Raw genomic sequence first — 21,815 nt, 5'->3', positions numbered from 1 at the left:
CGAATATCTTTCTCCTCGATCTCATCTAATAAATTTTCCCATTTGATAAAAGGACCATCAAGATGTTTTGTAGGAATCAAATGTTGTTGTTTAGATATAGATGGTTTGTTATAGGACTTGGGTGAAAGGGGTAGTTGGGCAACAAAAAAGGATTTTTCAATGGAATATTCTCCAACAACTTTATATTTGAGCCTGACTTTCAATTCAAAGGATTTGGACGTAGAAGGTAATGAGTTTGTTTCAACATGGGATGTGGATGATGAGGCTACAAGGTTATTAGGTACAAATGTTTCTAGCATAGGTGTAATGTTGTTACAATATTGAAAGGGTTATGCTCTCCTTGGATTGTAATCTCTTGACCATTGTAGGGAAATCTTAGGCATTGATGATAAGTGAACGGTACAACTTGCATTGCATGAATCCAAGGATGTCTAAGGAGAATATTATAGGCTAGGTCAATATCGAGTACTTGGTAAACCACATATTTCTCAACTAATCCAACTCTTATGGGTAAAACAATAGATCCTTTATAATCTCTTTCCTCTTCATCATATTCTTTTATAGTGATCTTCTTCTATGGATCTACCAAATTCTCAGAAAAACCCAATGCAAGGATTGATTTTAAAGTACAAATATTTAAACGAGCTCCTCCATCTATAAGGACTTGTTTCATACTATGTGAATAAGTACTTCAATGCAGAGAGGTGCATTATGAGGTTGATTAATGGCCATGTCATCATTTTCAGTAAAAGATAGGAAGTGAGGCATAGCAATATGTCCCACCGTGGCTTTAAACTGCACTTGGTCCAGATCTGTGGGCACAATAGTTTCTAGTAGAGATTTTTCTAAGATAGCTTTGTGAGATGGTGAGAGATGCAAAATTTCTAAAATGGATATGTGTGTGGTTGTTTTCTTGAGTTGATCTAAGACATTATATTGATTTGATATGGAGGATGGTTTGGGGCGAACTCCTTGAAGAGTAACATTTTCTCAATGGGTAGTAACGTTACATTCAGGCTTTGTTTTTTATTGTGATCTCATTTATATGTGAATCAAATTTAGATATATGATTAACAATGTTAACATAAGATGCTTTCGTGTAGTTGGCACTATCAATACTATTATTGTCTGATTTGGAAGTTCTTCCTTTCTCATAGTTAAAAAGTGGATCCTTAAATGCCATGTGTTCTTCACTGGGTTCAAATGTCATGAGTTCCTCTTCCATTTCCTCTTGACCTGATGATACTTTCCCTCCCTTCTCGAAGGACGACGATCTCCTACAGACACTTGGCCAGTTCAAGTAGTTAGCTTGAAATCTGGTCATTGCATTATTTAGCAACAAAAAGAATCATCTTAATAGCATCATGAATAATATTAAATCATCAACATAAAAGTTGCAAGTCATCATTTAATCATATTGATCACAATCAACATTACTTTAATAAATCATGAAACATCTAGGGCACAAGTCACATTGTGCAAATATAGCATAAAAACATCCAGGGCACAAGTGGGATGTAACATTTACACCTTGGTTTAAAGTAACCTCCAGTGGCAATATTGTTATAACGTCAAAGTTTGAGGGTAACTTAGCTCCATTTTGTATTAAGAGGGAAAGATATATATCCCTATCATGATTAAGAAGAGCATTTAGGACTGTGAGAATTTGTGGGTCCTGTTGGGCAGCATCTAGTTTTTCTTTTGTTAAGTTGTATTGGATTTCGTCTATTGATGTCATGGTGTTCGTGTTTGTTGGCAATGTTACACCCATCCGAGTTGTGAGTGTGAATAAATAGATGGATTCATGTTCCAGGTAGGGTTGAACAATTGGTCATTGTTTGGGTCCATCTGACTTTTATCCTTTTGTGATTGCATTATGGGCATTAAGGACTTCTAAGATGACTCAAAAATGCAAGACTTATGACCGGTTATGATGAACTACAGATCTAAATACAAGACCTGAATATAAGGATGGATTGGGTATGTAAGTGAGATTGGACTAAGTATGCACCCTAACTTGACACTCTATTGAGGTTTAGGACGAGGTTGTTGTAGCCCGAGTCTCTCAAATCTCTGCTAAATGATTTCTCTTTCATCTTCAGCCTCAATACGATGAGCTTTTCGTATTTTGTCCTCTATGACAAATGTGACTCCTATATACCGAGGGGAAATCCTTCTTAGCCTCTAAGAAAGGTTATTAAGACCATCAATAACTTCCTTTTGATCATCATTTGGTCCTAAATTAGGCTACAAGAAAGGAAAGAAACTGTCACCTAGTAGGCCCATATTGATGCATGCTCTAAAACTCTTTCTAAACAAGGGATGATTCCTAAGATAAATATGCAACTAATGGAATTCCAAGTCTAAGGACCAAATGGTTGACACTGCTCTAAAAGTATTAAGGTTTAATGCCGGACCATATTAAAATGTTGATAGATGATACCCTATACTAGACTGATGAGTAAGGGCACCTAGTTTGATTGATGGTTGATCTGAGGGTCTTTTGAGTTCACAAATTTCTAAGCAGATGTTTGGACTTGATCCTAGGAGAATGCAAGTGATAAATGAGGACTATGCAAGGAATCTTGAGACTTAATTATAAGATGACGCGAGTGCAATATGAGGACTATGCAACATTTTGAGATTTATGGATTTTGGATAGACCTATGATCGCAAAGACATGGATAAGATGTTTCTATTTTGATTGTGAGGACCTTGTTTGTAGTTTGTTGTTTTTGTGATCTTATTTAAGCATCCAATTTTTTCTTTTAATAGTTTCTAAGAACACAAAATATAGACTGCAAAGACAGTATGGCTAAATGAATTTGTTTTTGACAAACTCTAACAGGAAGAGTTACATATTAAAGAGCCTGGACTAGCCCAAGATTTGACTGACTCTTATTAGTTGAAAACATGAAACGATTTAAAGATACATTGAAAACAATTGCAAGCTTAATTAGTTTGGAAAGTAGAAACCATCCAATGGAGCCTCTACAATAGAATACCACGAGAAAGATAGACATATAGAGATTCTAGTAGCATTGGCTCCCCCACCACAACACTCACTTCTCAAGCATACCAGATTCTCTTACCTTGAAGTTTCGAAGATCTTATAACCGAGGCATTCCTGTCTCATCTTGAAGGGTACATGAGAGGTATCTATGGGTTACGATCCACACACACTGAACCATTAAATGTAAGGATTTTTTGTTATTAAAATTAATTAGCTTGTAATGATGTTCTAAGGGATCCCAGTCTAATGATAGATTCTCAAAGCAAGCCACTTAAGGCTTTAATTGAGCTCATCGGTCCAGAGAAGGCCCCCACATACGTTGAATTCACTCAATATTTTAGTCGCTTGACCAATATATTTATATAGTAGCTCAAAAAGCCCACTCAAGATCCTGCTAGGAGAGATGATATCCCCAACGTATCTCAATTGGAAATACCCTTGTAAGGAGATGAAATCCCCAATCATAGATATCCCTCTACTAAAAAAAAAGCAAGCGTCATTATCACCTTTCCCTCTCTCCCAAGACCCCGAACGTGGGTGGAAAGGTACTCAATGCAACAATGGGTCCACCCTACAAATCGAGCAAGCACTCAAGAGATGGCAAACAAAAGTTAATTTCCTTTAAAGATAACAATTAATGAGCCAATCTAAACATAAGATAGACCCATATCCATTTATTAAACCCAAGTTGAAGTGTGAGTTATCATGCATGTCCATTTTGCACCAAATTGAAATGTGCAATTGCTAAAAGGAAAATTAACACATCTTGCAAGCAAACAAGTTAGTAGTTTGATTTAAATATTTGGCCAATCAAAATGTCTCTGTTACCCTTGCCACATGCTGCAAACAAACCATTAGTAGCACCAAAAAATCAAATCAGAGATAAAACACAGAGACAAAATGAAAGCAATGATTACCAATCTTATGCAAAACAGAACTTGAATGCATGCGACATAGTAAATCAATGTATATGAAACATTTTCTCAACGTTTGCGAAATACTGATTGAACGTATGCCACACACAAATTGAACACATGTGAAACATTTTTCTGTGTAAAACTTGCAATTTAGTTTTTTGCAAAACGAAGGGTTAAACATTCACAAATTATTATCAAATTGCTAATTCAGTCCCCTTTATCATTCCATATTTTAGTATATAGGCTTGGACACGTCTCTGATACTGAAAATAGGCGATCTGTAACTCTGGTTCACTGAATTTGCGTTCTACCTGCAAGGTTCTCTGATAATATTTTCATTGTCTTCTCTGTTCAGCTCACTATCTAGATCCTGCAATCTTAAATTTTACTTTGCATGCCATTTCATTAAAGAGATTGTGAATCCCGTATTCATCCATCTTAGCAATTAATTGATAGAGTTAAAAAATTGATCAGGGTCTTAAACAAAGAGGCGACATCATAATAAATCAAAATGATTTAAGTATGTTACCTTGCTTTTACTTGGAATGCATGTGAAGCAATCATTAAATGCATGCAACATATCATAACTACGCATGCGAAGCATTGTCAGAACGCATGCAAAATACTGTTGTGACTGATACGAAATCTTGAGAACGATTGAAATTTTTTGTATTGTACATCTGCAAAAGACACATAAAACACAAGAATATTAGGTTGTTGTTGATTCACGTCGAGAACCAAATGTGTTACTATAAAATTCATCATGGTTAATCAAACTAACAAGAAAATCACGAATCCTATCTAATTAACGAATTCCAAAACATCAATAAAAGAATGCAATCAAAACAACAAGGCTATAAAAAAAATTTAATCAAAACTCCCTATTGCATAGATGCAAATTGCTTCCATTGATCTTCTGCTTCTCATGGTATGATGGCTCTCAATATTGCGCTGCTAACCTACATAAGATTGACAAAATAATTTGAAGTTTGTGATTGTTGAAAATGGGAGAATGATGCTGAATGTATAGATTTTGAGAGGAGATTGATTGAGAGGTGGAACTGAAGTGAGTTGAAAAGTTGATTGATAGTTGAATTGAATTAATTGAGAGATAAACTCATTTGATTGATTTGTCAAATGAATATATTGATTAGATGACTAGAGATATTGATTAGTTAACTAACTTAACTAATTTGATTGCATTGTTAGAAAAAGCTGATTTGGAGTTGGAAAAGGTGATTGAGGAGTTAACTGAGTTAACTAGTGTGATAATTGAATTGATTGATTGGTTAGGATTTTAGCATGTGTTGTAGGATTTTTGATTTGAAATTCAATTTTAATTTGCATTTGAGTTGATTTTAGATTTTTGAAATCATGAAATTGAAACGCACATGTATTGAAATTAGACAAAATTAGCATTTGGGGATTTTTGAAATTTTGAATTAGCAAAGAATGAATTAGTTAATTAAATAGTTTAAAGAAATTATTTAATCATTAGAAATTGAATTTAATTAAATAATTTTATTTATTTATTTTTGATCGATTAATGGTTCCTTTTTCTCGCTTTTGACTGGATGTTTGAACCAGTGGGGTCACATTAGGGGACCCCAGCCCCGTGGTTACAATTATGTTGAGGCATTAACGCTTCCTAGATTTGGCTCTTTGTTGACATTTCTAAGTTGTCCATATCACTCCATATGTTTTCTGCCTGTGCAACCCCTTATCTCTCCACTTCTCCTTATCTCTCCATTACATCAGGCATATCTCCTTATCTCTCTGACTTTGACTCCTTATCTCTCCGCTATCCACCATCGCAACTTGCAATTTATCTTCCCACCACCATGGTCGAGGCCTTAACACCTTGTTGCCATTTTTTCTACCTCCGATGTTCACGTGGAAACCTTGTTTGTTGTTTTGCATAGACTTTTTGTCCATATCAACCGCTTACTTAGCCATGGGATGGGGCATTAACACCCCCTACATTGCGAGTCGTTGACTTTTTTTTTTGCTAACAATATTTGGGAGCATGGGCAAACAACCTGCCTGCAAGTCAAACCTGGGACAACCCAAACCACAGGGCCTCGCAACTGTCATTGCACCGCAGGGTCACCCCCAATAATAAAGATTATTTATTTAAAGATGTTAAGTCAAAATTAATTAAATAAAATATTTAATTAATTATAAGAAAAGAGGTTAAATGATTAGAGGAGAAATAGAATAATTTAAAAAGATGAAATGGGATGATTAAATTTATTTAGAAGAATAAACATTAGCTTAATTAAATAATTAAATAATTATTTAACTAATAAAGACGAATAATTAGCGTGCTAGTGATGAGAGGTTTTTAGGTGTCTACACCTTGCTTCACTTGGATAGAAAAGCTTGAATGCTAGGAGGATATGATCTCTTCACCTCTTCTATAATTGTAGGCATAACATGTTGGCAATTTGGAGGAATTGATTATGTGTTGCATTGATGTTTGTCATTGATGGCAACATTGGCAACACTGGCTACACTAGCTGCTTTGGCAGTTTACCGATATCCTTCTGGTCCTGGTAGGTTGTTTGGTTTCTAGTTGGATTAGATCACGATGATTTGGTATGCTCTGGTATGCTTGGGTTATGGAATTGTCTTATTCATGCTACTCAAAGTCATGTTCAGTTAGTTGGTTTTTGATTTGGTGATCAGATGCTATCTTGTATGCTGGCAAGCTTGGTTTGTTGTTTCGGTGAGGGTTTCACCTACAGAGCTTTATTGAAGATCTTTGATGTTATGCATAAGTGGTGTTGGTGCGGCTTCTAGTAGAGATTTAGGATGTTGATGGTGATCATATTCGAGACTTGGTTGATTGGGATCATTGCTTTAGCGTGTGTGGACTTATATTGGGTCTTGGTTTATCTAGGTTATGGACCGATTTTTGTAACATGTTGGAGGATGTTCTTGATGTGTTACTGATGAGATTTAAGGATTAGTTTACATTGTTTTTGGCCTAAGATGACTTGGTTGATCATTAGTTTATGGGTTTAAGCTACGAATTTATTGTATTATCTTTTAGGTGGCCGACCTAATTGTTTAGGTCCCGGGTTGGTATAAAATGTTGTAAGATCTCATTGTAGATCATGGTATGAAATAAATGGGATATTGTATGCGAGCGAATAATGTAATAACCATTCATGTAGAGGATTTGGTCGATCATTGGTGATTGAGTTGGGTTTGTGGAAGAGGTTTTAGGCCTCTGGTATTGAGCTTAACTAGAACTGTATTCAGGCATGGGAGATGTTATACTTGCAGTTCATTCTTTCTTCCGGATTGTAGTCTGGATTTTTATGTAGTCAACGAGACTCCTTTTGTGATGAGCAATGTGCTCTAGCCTGTTGGCCTTCCTGCATGTGCAGGCCCCTTATTGTAATATTTATTCATCTGATTAGTGGATAGATATTGTGGGTCTCCAATCCCACCGTGGTTTTTCCTCTTTGAGGTTTTCCACGTATAAATCTATGGTGTTATGGTGTTTATCTTTAGGGTTGCATTGTTGCTTATTGTTATATGCTTTTATGTTTACCAGTTTCTAAGTTGTATTAATAAGGTTAAATTTCTCCATTCTGGTTGAACACTGATTCACCCCCCCTCTCAGTGTTCTTGGTTTCCAACATAATAATACACTTTGTTATCCACTCAACTTGATCACATCTAAATATCCACTCCATACATCTAAAATATACTACTTGAGGTCCTCCATTAGACATACTTCTCAAGACCACATTCCTACCCTCTGATCTTAATTTTTTTTTGATCGGTAATTGATTCATTGTATTGATCTATCAAAAAAGTTACATACTTCAAATATTTGCATATTTGACTACTATTCAAACGAAAAGACACCATCCACCTAACCAACCACATATACAACCCAGAACATCATAAGTCTGTCGAAATAAGCAGAGTTTGACGAAGTAAGCAAAAACAACAAATAAAAGGAAACTATTGTGGTTCACTGACCACCACGATCTCCTTGCCTTTATCACTTCCTGCCAAGTCACGCACCCGCTGGTCCTCTTCATCAACATGGTCGTCATGAGCTTCCGGGGGGAAGTCAATCCATAGTGTCTGCCACTCGAGTTTTTCTTAGATCCTCTAGGCCACTCTCTCTTCTTTTTTGGGGAAGAGCCTGAGCTAGAATCCTCCCCCATTCTCGTTACATTGGAGGGATTCCATTTCTCTAATTCCCTTCGAATATCCAACCTTTTCCATGCTCGAATATACTCCTGCACTCCATGCATCCCAATTTGAGTTGATGCTCTACGAACTTCCTTTCTGTAATTCGCTCTCCACAATAGAAAAGGGCACAGAGGAGGACAAAATACACTAGAATGCAGCCACACTTCGTTCAGGCACATAAAACCTTCTCCATCCCGCGCCATCTAGATGAAGCCCTCCAAACCACCCCTCCAGTCCTCCTTCACACTGTTAGAAACCACCCAATGAACTCTATCAACCCCAACCAACTCAAAAGCCCATGCAACAAAAATAGACACAATATCTACATTTGTGCGATATTTGAACTCCCCTCGCATGTATTCATCACTAAAAACAATTTTGACTATATTTAGAAAGTCTTGGTCTTCAAACCTGAATACATTAGAGAGGCACTCATCAGAAATGGCACCCCAAAATGCCACCATAGGACACAAAACCTTGAGGGAAAAGTTTGGCTCCATGGCTGCACAAAGCATCCACACCATACACTCCTTGAACCACCTTTCAAATGACTCACTACACACCGCCCATTAAACAAGAGCAAACTTAACTTAGAAACACAATAACAATCACAATAAATGCATATCTTCATCTGATAATTCTTGAAACATTCTCCTGCAACATGATATAAATGCATGTACCACCTTTCTCACCACCTCCACATTTGGCCAAAGATCAAACCTCTACCACTCTGCCCAAGAAAGCTTAAAGCAAGGTGGAGGAATAAATGAGATCCTCTTACTGCCACCCCGTGTCACCACCAAGTTCAAACAACCACCTCCATTAATTACTTGTCACCTCAAGGATAATGAATATAATCAACCAAAAAGGAACTCAAGGACACCAATCTTATTCATACACTATAATTTTCGTATCACCTAGCCCCATCTCCAATGCCTCATTTGCGCATCTATCAGCCTTCGCTTTGCCACTTCAGAAAACATGAGATATCTTGAAATCTTTAAAGTGTGCCATAATCGACGTGATCTTTTCAATGCCATGGTTAACTATCAAACTGAGCGAGTTGCCACATATGATAGCATTGACTATCACTTGGGAATCCCCTTCCGAGTGGAGCTTGGTCACCCCTAACTTTCTTGTGAGATGAATTGTAAGTACAACCGCTTTGGCCTTGACTTTGTTGTTAGATACATCTGGTAATCTTTGCCAACCTGCTCCCACTCTAGTCCCTAGGGAATCCATTGACACACACCTTGCACTCAACGGTCCCGGGTTACCCTTGGATGGAACGTCGAAGTTAATCTTTGTCCACCCAAATTCAGGGGGACCCACTCTACCTCTCTCTTCCCATGGTCTACCGGATTAACTCGATCAAGCCCATTAACAGGCGACCCTTTGATCTTAATTTAAGCTCATATTAGTATAAAAATTAAGTTTAATCTCACCAAGTGATCAAAGCTGCTATATCCCCATCATTGCATTTGTATCTCCAACACTCACCACATATAAGTCATCCTTGAGTTCACAGTTCCCTAATTGCAAATTCAAAAGTGGAATCATCTCGGTGCAATTAATAATGAATCCATATGTAACCATCACATGGAAGCCATCTACCTCCTATATCTGAAGCCCTCTTTGTGTTACTAGTCCCTCATCAATGAAATAATGTGTAGCACTTGTATTAATCAAAGCTATCAGTTGTTATCCGATAGTACTCCTCTAATACATAGGTATTCATTCTTTTGGAAACTACGTAGCTGGGCAAGCTTCCTACCATTATTCACACACAATTCAACCTCTTATGTAGTTTCTTCTTCCCCTTTCTCATCTGAATCAACTTTTTAGTTTTTTCTTTTTTTTATGATGATTCATCTGCTGAATAGTATTCTATCTTGTCCACTTTCCCTTTGGTTGCACATTTATGCCTTAGATTCTAAGGCTCCTTGAACGACAAGCATAAATTCTTTTTCTTAAGTCATTTGGGGTCTCACGATGGAACCTCACGATTGATTTGTTTTTGCTAATTGCAGTCTTTTACGAAATGTTTCTTGTCTTTCTTGTGTAAAAATGATTTGGATTTTAATTTTCTTTTAGGTTCAACCCACTTCATATGCCTTGATTTCTTCATTTATTTGTGTAATGATGGAGGATCAAATGTCTTAATCCATCCCTCAAGTGTCTCCATAAGTCACTCACTAAACACCACCACCAATCTCTTCTCTGTAGCCCTAAAACCATAACATTGAGCCTCTGCAAATCTGCTATGTATGTATCCACTGTACCATATTGCTTTAGTTGTGTAATCTCCCTAAAATGCACCACATGGTCCTTCTTATCAAATATTTCAATGAGTCTATTGGTGAACTCCTCACAAGTAGTGATTGATCTATGCATCGGTGGTAAAACCATGATACCACCGGTCATGTGCAACTCCATCTAAATGCAAAGTGTCAAACTTGATTGCCTCATCCTCTACCATAGATCTAAGAGCTAGGATGTTATCTAATTTTTGAGCCCATGCTCTAGTTGTACACTTATCATTCCCATCAAAATGGGCAAGTGTAAGCTTTCCTATTGCCTATTAAAGGTCTATCTATCCTGCTAGTCCTCTAGGATGAACTCTTCCACCATTCCTCTTCTTCTTTTGATCCATGAATCATTGAAGCTTAGATTGTTCTTAAGTGGCTCAAGAAGTGTACCACACTCAAGGTAGACATACCTTAACTCATCCACCAAAGGTAGATGAGTTTGATTGACAATTTGTAGTGCCTTTCTCTAAATAAAGGTGGATTGGAAAGGGCTAGAAAAATTGTTTGAACCCACTACTATAGGCTGCTTTTAACTATCATTTTGTTAATTAGTATAATTGCTCTCTACATTTTGTGTTTGATTACCTTGTGAGGTGTTTTGATTGCCCCATGTGTTATTTGGCATACGCTATCCAATCTTACCCAACAATTGAGACATCATATCCATCATAGTATTGAACTTCATACCCATACATGTATTTCGACTCAAAGAACAAGCTCTCTTTTTCCTTTTATCTATTATGTTCCCTATTATGTTTTCAATATATTTGGGATATTTTGGATGCATGCCTAAAATACCAGAGACCATCTCACCATTTGGAACCTATGGGGGCAGCCAATGACTCTTCCTTTATTCCCTATAAAATTCTTTCATTCCCTCTCACTCATAGAAGGTAAAAATCTGATTGTAGAAATCCAATACAAGATGGTACTATCACCTATGCTCAAATACCACTGTAATAACTATCCCTAGTTTTTTTTTGAAATATGTGTTTGCAAGATATAAACCAATGAAGTAATTTGTTGTTTGTTTTCTTTAGTTTGTATTTCAAGATAAGAAACATGCATATAACATGGTGATTTGCAAAATAACGTAGAATAACAAGTGCTGATTGCAAGTAGATTTCATTCAAACCTCATAGAACATTGTCAAACATGCTACAAATTAGATATCAATGAACAATATTATGAAAATCAAAATTAACATTTATTTTGTAGACTTGACATAAGCCAAATTATGTACTCCAGTCCTCGAGGGGAGCAATAAAACTCATTCAAACTCCTCATAAATGTCTTTTATAAGTATCAATCAACACCCAAACTGCTCTTCTCACTAACAAGTCAATTTTCAATGGACGGGCCCCTCAAGTAGTCTATTGTAGATATTCAAAAAGTGTAGATTTGAACTCAGACCCAAAAACCAAGAGTAAAGAGAATGGTATGACCTCCTAGAAGGGGTGTTTTTTAATTTTCAAATTCAATGCTTCACCAAATACCACAAGTGAATAGTTAAAAAGGGTCACCCAACTATGGGGAATACTAAACAATAATACCCAAAATGACTGCAATCTTGGATACTAAAATATGAGCGTAACTTCGATTCCTAGCTACCTAGAAAAAACACCCCAAAACAAAAAAATTTCACACCAACACTTAGAAAATGTTTCTAATCTTATCTAAACTCAAACTTCACTCCAAATAAACACACACTGCACCAAAACCAAGAAACTCATATCAAAATACTAAATACGCCATCATTCTTCTCAAGCCAAAAATCATTAACAAACCAAAAATCACTGAATATCTGCAATCAAAAGCATCAATCAGTTAAGACGGATATTTCATCTCCACAATCAACTACCTAGAAAAGGGATTTCATCCTCTATCCAACAAAAGAATAACTCCAAAAATCAATCTAATAGCATAACATTAAGTTGTTAAAGGAAGCATAACCCTATTTGAAGTGAAATGAAAATATACAAAACGAGGAAAGAATTGGAAAAATCTAAATTTGAATTGGAAGTGCTTTTCCTTCTCATTTCAAATAACACATGAAATGAAATTAACCCTAAAAGAGTCGAACCTTTTTGAAGCTCTCAATATGACAATTTAAACTCACTTTATTTCCTTAATCACAAGATAATCTTTTAAAATATTGAACCTCCCCCTTTCTTGGCGTCACAATAGGAAAACGAATTGGCCCCTCGTTAAAAAACATTTAAGTCATACATGAAACCATGATCCTCACCTTAAGTCATAAAACAATTTTGTGATAGACGTAAGTTATCAAAATCAAACTTTTTTTTTAAGATTTATTTAAATTAAGATGCATAAGAGGGATGGTGACGCAGTTGGCTAGCGCGTAGGTCTCATAGTTTATTGAGTGATCCTGAGGTCGACAGTTCGAGCCTCTCTCCCCCCACAACAAAAAACCTCTTGCCTTTTGTAAGACAATTTTATCTTGTCGTTCTTTGTTACGCCGCGATGGTGTGAGGGGGCGGCTAAAGGAGCTCCGACATGTTCGAGCAATAGCTTTGTCTGCAATGGAGTTCTCGTGCGTGCCCTGACGAATTCTCAGGCAAGCCCTTATCTGCAGGTTTTTATTTATCTGTTTTTTTCTTAATTGTTTTATTCTCTGTGCTACTTTTCCTCGTCTGCTCTAAATTAGCCATTGAAGTTAAAAATGAGACCAAAGAAAACTAGAAGGACTTTATCCGTCATTTCACATAATTAGTATTTGCAAGGTATTTTGCAGACCACTAAAAAAATACTAACTTAGAGTTTAACGAAAATGGCTTATAATGTATTTAGAATATGGAATTACAAGGCTGTGGTTCAATGTCTGGAAAGCAGATCTAGGGCTCCTCGATTCCCAACATGGCCTAGTATTAGTCCGATTTTGGAATTTTAGGGCGATGACACAGTGTTCGTTATATGCATTCTGGTTTCGATTTGAAGTCCGGAATGGTCGAGTATTTGGTTTTTAATACGGGAACGGTTTTCATTTTGTGTCGATTTGTTTTAGGGTTCAGACAAATGCTGGAACTTATTAATCAGCTTACTCTATTCTAGGGTGGATCATTGGACAAAAATTGCAAAATCCCAATCGTTCATAACAATTCAGTCGTCAGGGTGTTGGAGAGGAGAGGCTGTAAGTTTGGAGGACCTTTAAGGATATTTTTATTGCTGAGTGGAAGCCTGCTTGTGAACATTTTTAATAAGCTTACTCGAAAATATTGAATGAGAATTTCTTATTAAAATCTTCTTAATAGTTTCAGACCCAGCTTTTACTAGAAAGCTAATAATTTAGAACCCTATTCCCCTCTGACAGCTTCATGACCTAGTGGTCCTATAAAAAGGGGTTTTCTTAAAATTTAAGAGTTTTTGGCAGAAAATGGTTCAACAAGAACTGGAATTGTCTGTTCCATTATAGCTTTTTAGGATATGCCAGCTGAAATCATATCAGTAAATATATAATATTGAAAGATTTCATAAGAATTTATGCCGTATTTGGTTTATCTTTTGGCAATATATCTCTTTTTCTGTCAATTTTCAGCTCTGGTCTCTTAACATCCTTTTTGAAAAGCAGATACCCAGTTTTTTTCGTGAAAATCTATTGGGTTGTCTGTTTCTAAATTATTCTCAGTTCATGGGTTGCCTGGGGCATAAATACTGAAGGTAGTCCGCTTCCTTACACTCCCATTTGACTCTGTATGGAATGATGAGGTTACTGCAAAGAACTTGCAAATCTAAGTGTTGGAATCATCCTTGTTAAAAGAAACCAAGTTTATGATCATTAACTCCAGCAATGATACACTGGCAAGATGACTGCTCCACAACTTTATGACCAACAGCTGGAGACAAGTCACATCTATGTCAATAGGAAAATTTTATGACCTAGTATCAACCAACTTTAACAATAACAATGAAGTGCAGAATTAACATAAGCCATGTTTTATTGCTGCTCTGGTAGTAATCTCAATATTTTTCTAGAACTTTCGTACAGAAATTAGCTACTCTCATCTTTTCAATAACTCTTTTGAAGTCCATGCTTTAGAAACTTCGCTACCTCCAGCCCTCTTTTGAATCGGCCTAATGATAATTTGTAGATTACTATCAATTTCAAATCAAATTTATTTAGTACTTACACTGGCATTACATGAATACATAAAGACTGGAAAGGTAGCGCCTATGTCCACATCCTTATCACTGTGGCATGATGAGTTTATTGCAAAGAACTTGTGAGTCCAAGCATTGGAATTGACTTTGCGAAAACCAAGTTTATGATCTTTAGCACCAGCAATGATGCACTTGCAAGATGATTGATCTGTAAATTTGAGGAACAACAACTGGAGACAACGGACATCTATCTCGATAAGAATCTCTTACAATCTAGGATCAACCTAACTTTAACGATGGAGTATGAAATTTGAATTGCTACACTCGCATTGATTTCAATTGCTTTTCTATGATTTGCCTATTGAAAATTGGATAGTGTCATTTTTCCTATAACTCTTTTAGTATCCATCCTTTGGGATTGTTGTGTAATTCCAAACGTCATATGATTTAAACATTTAAATTAAACAAACTCAATAAAGGAAATAAACTTACATACAACAAATGCTCTTAGAGAAAGACATGAGATGTTTGATATTAATTTGTAGATTACTATCAATTCTAAATGAAATCTATTTAGTACTCACAAGGACAATACATGGTGATATAAGCTGTAAGGTAATTAGTTGACATATAATGGCAGACATTTGTCAAAACAAGAGCCCCTTTAATGTGAATTTGGGGTAATGGCAGTAACTTAGTCACTATGGTTGGCTTGTGTCCTTTAGTAGGATATGTGTTTGGAAATTTTGTTAGACCATAACCTGGGCCTGTTGTTTATCACTAAACACTACACTTAAATTTATTTTCATCATAGCCTTGCATCAACTATAAATATTGATATGCTTTTACTACAAATGTGTAGTGTCCCCTCTTTGAAATAGGATTTAATAATAAATAAAAATAATAAGATTAAAATAAAAATAAAAATAATAATAATAAAATATAATTGCAAGTTAATTAAGTTTAATGAAAGGTTAAGAAGCATGCCATGAAGAGTTGTGTCTCCCTTAAATTTAAAGATATAAGAGGGAAGAACAAATCATATGGGGGATCATCAAGTTTCAGAATTGGGATAATAAATCAGAAAAAGTAAAGAGAATAATAAAAGATTAAATTATATCTAACACCAACAGCAGCGATCCATTTGTGAGGGAATGTATCCCTTGAGAATGGTATGATTTTAGTGAAGAGATGCGACTTGCCCCCACTAAAAATGGAGATAAAAGAAGGGAAGCACTTAATTGTGGAGAAAAGGAAGGATATGAACATACATTGGGAAAGCAGAAAATTAGAAAGAAAAGCAGAAATTGAATAGGTAACTCTATGTGTGGAGATCAAACAGCTGGGGAATCAGATCTGATTAACATAAAGCAGAAATAGCAGATCGACAAATGAAATAAGAAAATAAGAAATTCTGTGATCTGATTTGGATAAAGAATGATAGCCTGATTTGGAAGATAAGATGATCTGCAAGAAGGATATTGAAGGAAATGAGAAAGAAATTTAATAAGCATCGAAAAAGTAGAGATCTGATCTAAGTAAATAAGATTCATGTCATACAGCCATTGTGCAATATAAAGTAATTGGTTAATCCCAAATTGGGGATATCACAAATGGTATCAGAGCAGTGATTCTGCCAGCATGTGAGAACACTGTGCAATGTGCTTGAAGATAGTGATCAAGAATTAGTGGCAAGAAATGACAAGAGTCATAGTGCAAATCATCACTCAGAGATCACAGTTGACACTCAGTCATTGACATCATGCAAGAGTCTCAAACAAAGAGGATTGCACATGGATGTTCTGTGGAAGATAGAGTTGCAGTGACAGAGTTTCAATTGCACGGTGGTAAAAAACCCATACAAGATGAGGGTCCAAAAGTTGCATACCCAACACGTGGGTAGAGAGTGCAATGTACATTGGTTAATGTAGAGTCAAATGGACAAACCTAGTGTGGAAGATAACAAACAATGAAGGGCACTATTAAGTAGGCATAAAGGTTGTAGTTCATAAGTATGAAAAACAAGACAGAAATTAGAAGAGTTATATCACTCAAGAAAAGTGTAAAGAAGCTGTCATAGGTGTGGAAATAATGTTGGGTGTCATTGGTGGTAACAAGATAGAAGGAAGGAATATTTGTGACTAGCCAAGTGACATATCAGTAACCCAAACAAAACATGACAAAGGATTGGGTTTGCCAGGCAAAAGGCAGATTAAATATCATGCAAACATCATGACAGCCCTTTGATAAGTCTAGGGCACAAGTGTAATGGTTGAGATTATCTTGGTAATGTGTAAAGAGACCTCTTGGAGTGAGTACACTATTAGAGTACACTGTGATATAGATGGATATAGGGTAGGTAATGTATAGTGTCTTTTGACAGAGAATAATAAGATATGACAACCATCTGCAAGATAAAGAGCACAGCATGCCTTAAAGATAAGCATCAATGGCATGGCAGAGTGGATTTCATGACATAGTGTAGAGGGTTTAAATGTATGTATGATCAGCCTATTAGGAGGAAACTGAATTGTGCAAAAACAAAACATTCTGTCATTATAAGAACAAGCATAGGACAGTCACAATGTTCCAAAGTGGCAAGGTAATGGCAAAGTTAACAAGTGACATGACGGTCCTAGGGTGGGGTTAGGCCCACTTTATGTCTCTAAATGGCTTATGCAGCAAGATGGGGTTAGGCCCACTTTCTGGCTCAAAATGGCTTATGCAGCAAGATGGGGTTAGGCCCACTTTCTGGCTCAAAATGGCTTATGCAGCAAGATGGGGTTAGGCCCACTTTCTGGCTCAAAATGGCTTATGAGCTAGTAAGACGGGGTTAGGCCCTCTATGTGGCTCTAAATGGCTTATGAGTAGTAAGATGGGGTTAGGCCCACTTTTGGGCTCTAAAGGGCTTAAGAGCAGCAAGATGGGATTAGGCCCTCCTTTTTGCTCTAAATGGCTAATGAGCAGCAAGATAGGGTTAGGCCCTCTTTTTGGCTCTAAATGGCTTATGAGCAGCAAGGTGGGGTTAGGCCCCCGACTTGGCTCATGGGAGCAGTAAGGTGGTTTAGGCTCCGTATGGAAGTATAAGGAAGGGATGCAATTATAAGATCACAATCTGAGTAGGCCACCCCGAGTGGATGTCCAATGTGCCTACCACTAGGGCCAAGATGGTGAGTAACCGCTCTCGGGCTTAGATAGGTAGATTGCAAAGCTCCCTATTGCGATCTCCTCTCCTAACTCTACTATGATTGACTATTGACTTAAAGGGATGATGCATGGATAGGGAAAGCAAGCACCCCACTAAGTAGACCACCCCGAGTGGATGTCCAATGTGCCTGCCACTGGGGCCAAGAGGGTGAGTGCTCTTGGGCTTAGTGCGAGAGTGGCTTTGGGCGGACCTATCATGTTTTCTTCCCCAAATCCTAATGTTTTTGAAGACTAGGGCAAATTCTAGGGCAAATTCTAGGGTAAATCTATGGATGCATTCTAGTCAAAGAGAAGGGATCTAACAATACATGTATTTATGCGTATAGTCTGTGTCTGCATATATTCTGGTGTATACTCATGTTTTAATGTGTATGCTCTGTGTATGCATATATTCATGTGTATACTTAATGTTTTTATGTGTATGCGCTGTGTGTGGTTGATACTTGATGTGTTTCGAATATGTCTACTCCATGAATGTCTATGATTGTTGTAAACTTATTCTATCATCATTAGATTACTATTTTTGGTTAATCTAGAATATGAGGATAACTAGAGAACCAAAAAAATATGAATTTATTTACAAAAGAACATTGCATTTAAGGTCATAGATGTATGTCATTCTTCTAATTGTAATCTTAATATAAACTTTGGTTCACATTGTATTATTGGGACATCCCACCTAGGAGTAAAGACAAAATATATTTTGGTTCAAATTTGCAAGCTGAGTTGACATCAGAGTTGTGCAGCAGAAGCTAATTATATCCCATGGAGGATCTAAGGATGACAAGTCTCCAAAAGGTGTCCTTCATATTGGCAAAAATTTCAGTTGATAAGATTAAAACCGACATTGCTTGAGGACAAGCAATCTTGGGTGGGGTGGACTGTAATGACCCCTTTCTGAATTAGGATTTAATAATAAATATTAATAATAAAATGTAATATAATATAATCACAAGTTAATTAGGTTTAATGAAAGGTTAAGAGGCATGTCATGAAGAGTTGTGCCTCCCTTAAAGGTAAAGATATAAGAGGGAAGAACAAATCATTTGGGGGATAATCAAGTTTGGGAATTGGGATAATAAACAGAAAAAGTTAAGAGAATAATAAAAGATTAAGTTATATCTAACACCAACAACAGCAATCCATTTGTGAGGGGATGTATCCCTTGAGAATGGTATGACTTTAGTGAAAGGATGTGACTTTTCCCCACTAAAAATGGAGATATAAAAAAGGGGAAGCTCTTCATTGTGGAGAAAAGGAAGGATATAAACATACACTGGGAAAGCAGAAAATTAGAAAGAAAAGCAGAAATCGAATAGGTAACTCTATTTATGGAGATCAAACAGCTAGGGAATCAGATGCAATTAAATTAAAGCAGAAATAATAGATCAACAAATCAAATAAGAAAATAAGAAATTCTGAGATCTGATTTCGATAAAGAATGATAGTCTGATCTGGAGGATAAGATAGTTCTGATTTGCAAGAAGGATATCGAAGGAAATTAGATAGAAATTCAATAAGCATTGAAAAAGTAGAGATTTGATTTAAGTAAATAAGATTCAGGCCATACAGCCATTGTGCAATATAAAGTAATTTTTTAATCCCAAATAGGGGACATTACAAAAATGTCCTTATCTCTTTGACATCTTTTAAATTTCTAAGTCTACTTAATAATTAATCCAAATTTACCATTCAGTTAATCTTCAAAAAACGTTTGAAACTTGTACTGGAACTCCCACTATTGCTGTGTTGTAATGTCCCTTGCAATAATTTCAATCTCTTTCATTCAACAGTCCAAATCATAGGTCAATGAACTGATCTTGAAATGCTAGATTGGTGGAGTCCATTTTAAGTCTTACTGTTGTCTATGCTAAGTTCCAGTTTTGCAAATTAAAGGCGCATGAATGCAGACTTAATAAATAAATAAGATTCTATCAATATGCAATATGTTTCACTTTTGTCAACTCCATTATATATAAGTCCTGGTGAGTACAAAGTTTTATCAGAGATTTACAGAGAACCCAATAGTGAGCTTGCACCTTAATCAATTTGCACGACAGCGATGGAAGATCACCCATACAGTGGATGCTGGTATGAATAAATTAAGCCTGCGTTGGAAGTCGCAGGGTATAATCAACCACAGCAATCCAGACCAGAGGAAACGAGTCTCAATTATAGAAGGGCTCCTGCTGGTATCAAGATATTGATCTGCATCAAGATGAACTTGCTCTTGAATGATCCCGCAAGGAGAAGAAGCCCATACTTGTGGAAAACCGAATCATTGCCTGCCCCAAGCGATTTATGGAGCCCAGTCACAACTCACGGCTGAGAAAGAAGTCTCCTGTTAGCTCTGCTTTCCCCACGTCACAGACCCTGACTTCAAAAGGAATATGTGCTCATGAAAAAAAACCCCGTTCCAGTAATGGAGTGCTGCTTCACTTATTAGATAGATCTCACCCACTATTAAGAGGCTTGTCAAAACATTCAAGCTTTTGCAATTGAATTCAAATCTTCAGTCAAAACATTTTAGAATAATATCTAACAGTTATATCGCTGAAATAAACCTTTACCCCCAACTTATATCATTAGAATGACATTCTAATTACTTTTGAGCCTTGTGCTAGAATATAGTTCCCGTCCCCAAATTATATATTCTTTGGCAAAGATAATATATCGTGTCAGCATATTAGAAGAAGAGGACAAAGTTCACATTACCGCATCTACAGATATTAATGCATATTCATAACTTGCCAAAGGAATAGCATTCACAGCAAGGATCTACTTAGTGCATACTTATCTCACAAACAAACAATACTCAGAATTCTTACTTCCCAAATATATACAAAAATGCCTTAATTCTGCAAATACTTTATTACTGCAAATTTGTCTCCATTGGCGACTTCACAAATTTGGTCCAGCTCTGAACAACGTCGCGAATACACCCCTTGGAAGAACTGGGGTTTCGTCCAGCTCTTCTGATAAATCTTGAAGGTTTCTGTCTCCAGAAATCCTAAAACATTTTATCAAATCAAGCATGCCTTTGCTACAACCCTATGACCTCCTTATAAAGCCATCCAGGAAACATCTAGAAGATCAGGCCGACTGGAGAACTTAATTACATAAGTGGCCTTATAATTGATATTTTATTATTTAATTAAATTAATTAATATTAAGTCATTGTATGAATATTTTATTTATATTGTGATAACTTAATAAAAATCAATTTAATTAAATGTCACCTTAAAAATTGGGACATTACATGTTTATTATTGCCCCATGTTACCATTTCAGGTTTGGGTATGGTGGTATGGCAATTTTATATTTAGATTTAGTGCATTTTGGGCACCTCTAACACAAAAGTTTGACACAATCTTGGGGATGTGCTAGTTTGATACGACACCCTACAGATAGTACTATATATATATATATAGAGAGAGAGAGAGAGAGAGAGAGAGAGAGAGAGAGAGAGAGAGAGAGAGACCCGTTGACCAATAGCGCAACAATATATTGACTACCATAGGGAAACCTTTAGGAGATGTGTGAACCGTAGTTTGATTTCTAATTTAATGACTGCAACAATCTCATGAACCAAGGGCTCTAACAACTCCTTGGAAGTGTGAGAGCTTTCCATGTATTGCTTCATTGATATTTATTGTTATAAACCCAAGAGGTTGAACCTTTAGCAATAATGATATCATTGATGACATGAACTTGTTTTGTCAAACAAAAGGAGAGGGGTCTGCTATCCTATTGATTTATAAACCCATTATGAATCATGTAGCTCCTACTTTGACATATTGGTGTTGCTGCCTTTGGAGTGCGAGTGCCTTAAGATAAAAATGGATTGGATGGTTGCCATCAATGGATTTGGTAACATTGGGGAATTGTGAGAACCTTCAGATTAAAATTAGAGATCATAAGGTTGATGTAACTCCTAGGTGACAGTGAGCTTGACCATGTTGGGGTTGGGATGGCTGCTGGATTTAAAATGAGATAAATGGTCTCAATGCCATCTACCATATGACATCATAC

General features: G+C 36.4%; 1 protein-coding gene across 2 annotated transcripts in view; it reads left to right on the top strand.

The window, feature by feature from the left end:
- The first annotated feature begins 12,817 nt into the window (after positions 1-12,817).
- LOC131039539 (uncharacterized) overlaps positions 12,818-21,815 on the top strand; it is a 44,852-nt gene continuing 35,854 nt past the window's right edge. The window contains exon 1 of one of the 2 annotated variants that reach the window (XM_057972323.2): positions 12,818-13,053. The gene's annotated coding sequence lies outside the window, so the exon portion shown is untranslated. The remainder of the gene's footprint in view (positions 13,054-21,815) is intronic. The other variant, XM_057972324.2, reaches the window with a different exon arrangement.

This window comes from Cryptomeria japonica, chromosome 5 (genome assembly GCF_030272615.1).
Source record: "Cryptomeria japonica chromosome 5, Sugi_1.0, whole genome shotgun sequence".
In the NCBI taxonomy this organism is placed as follows: domain Eukaryota; kingdom Viridiplantae; phylum Streptophyta; class Pinopsida; order Cupressales; family Cupressaceae; genus Cryptomeria; species Cryptomeria japonica.
Note: the sequence above shows the minus strand (reverse complement) of the source record. Positions and strands in the feature narration are given on the sequence as shown.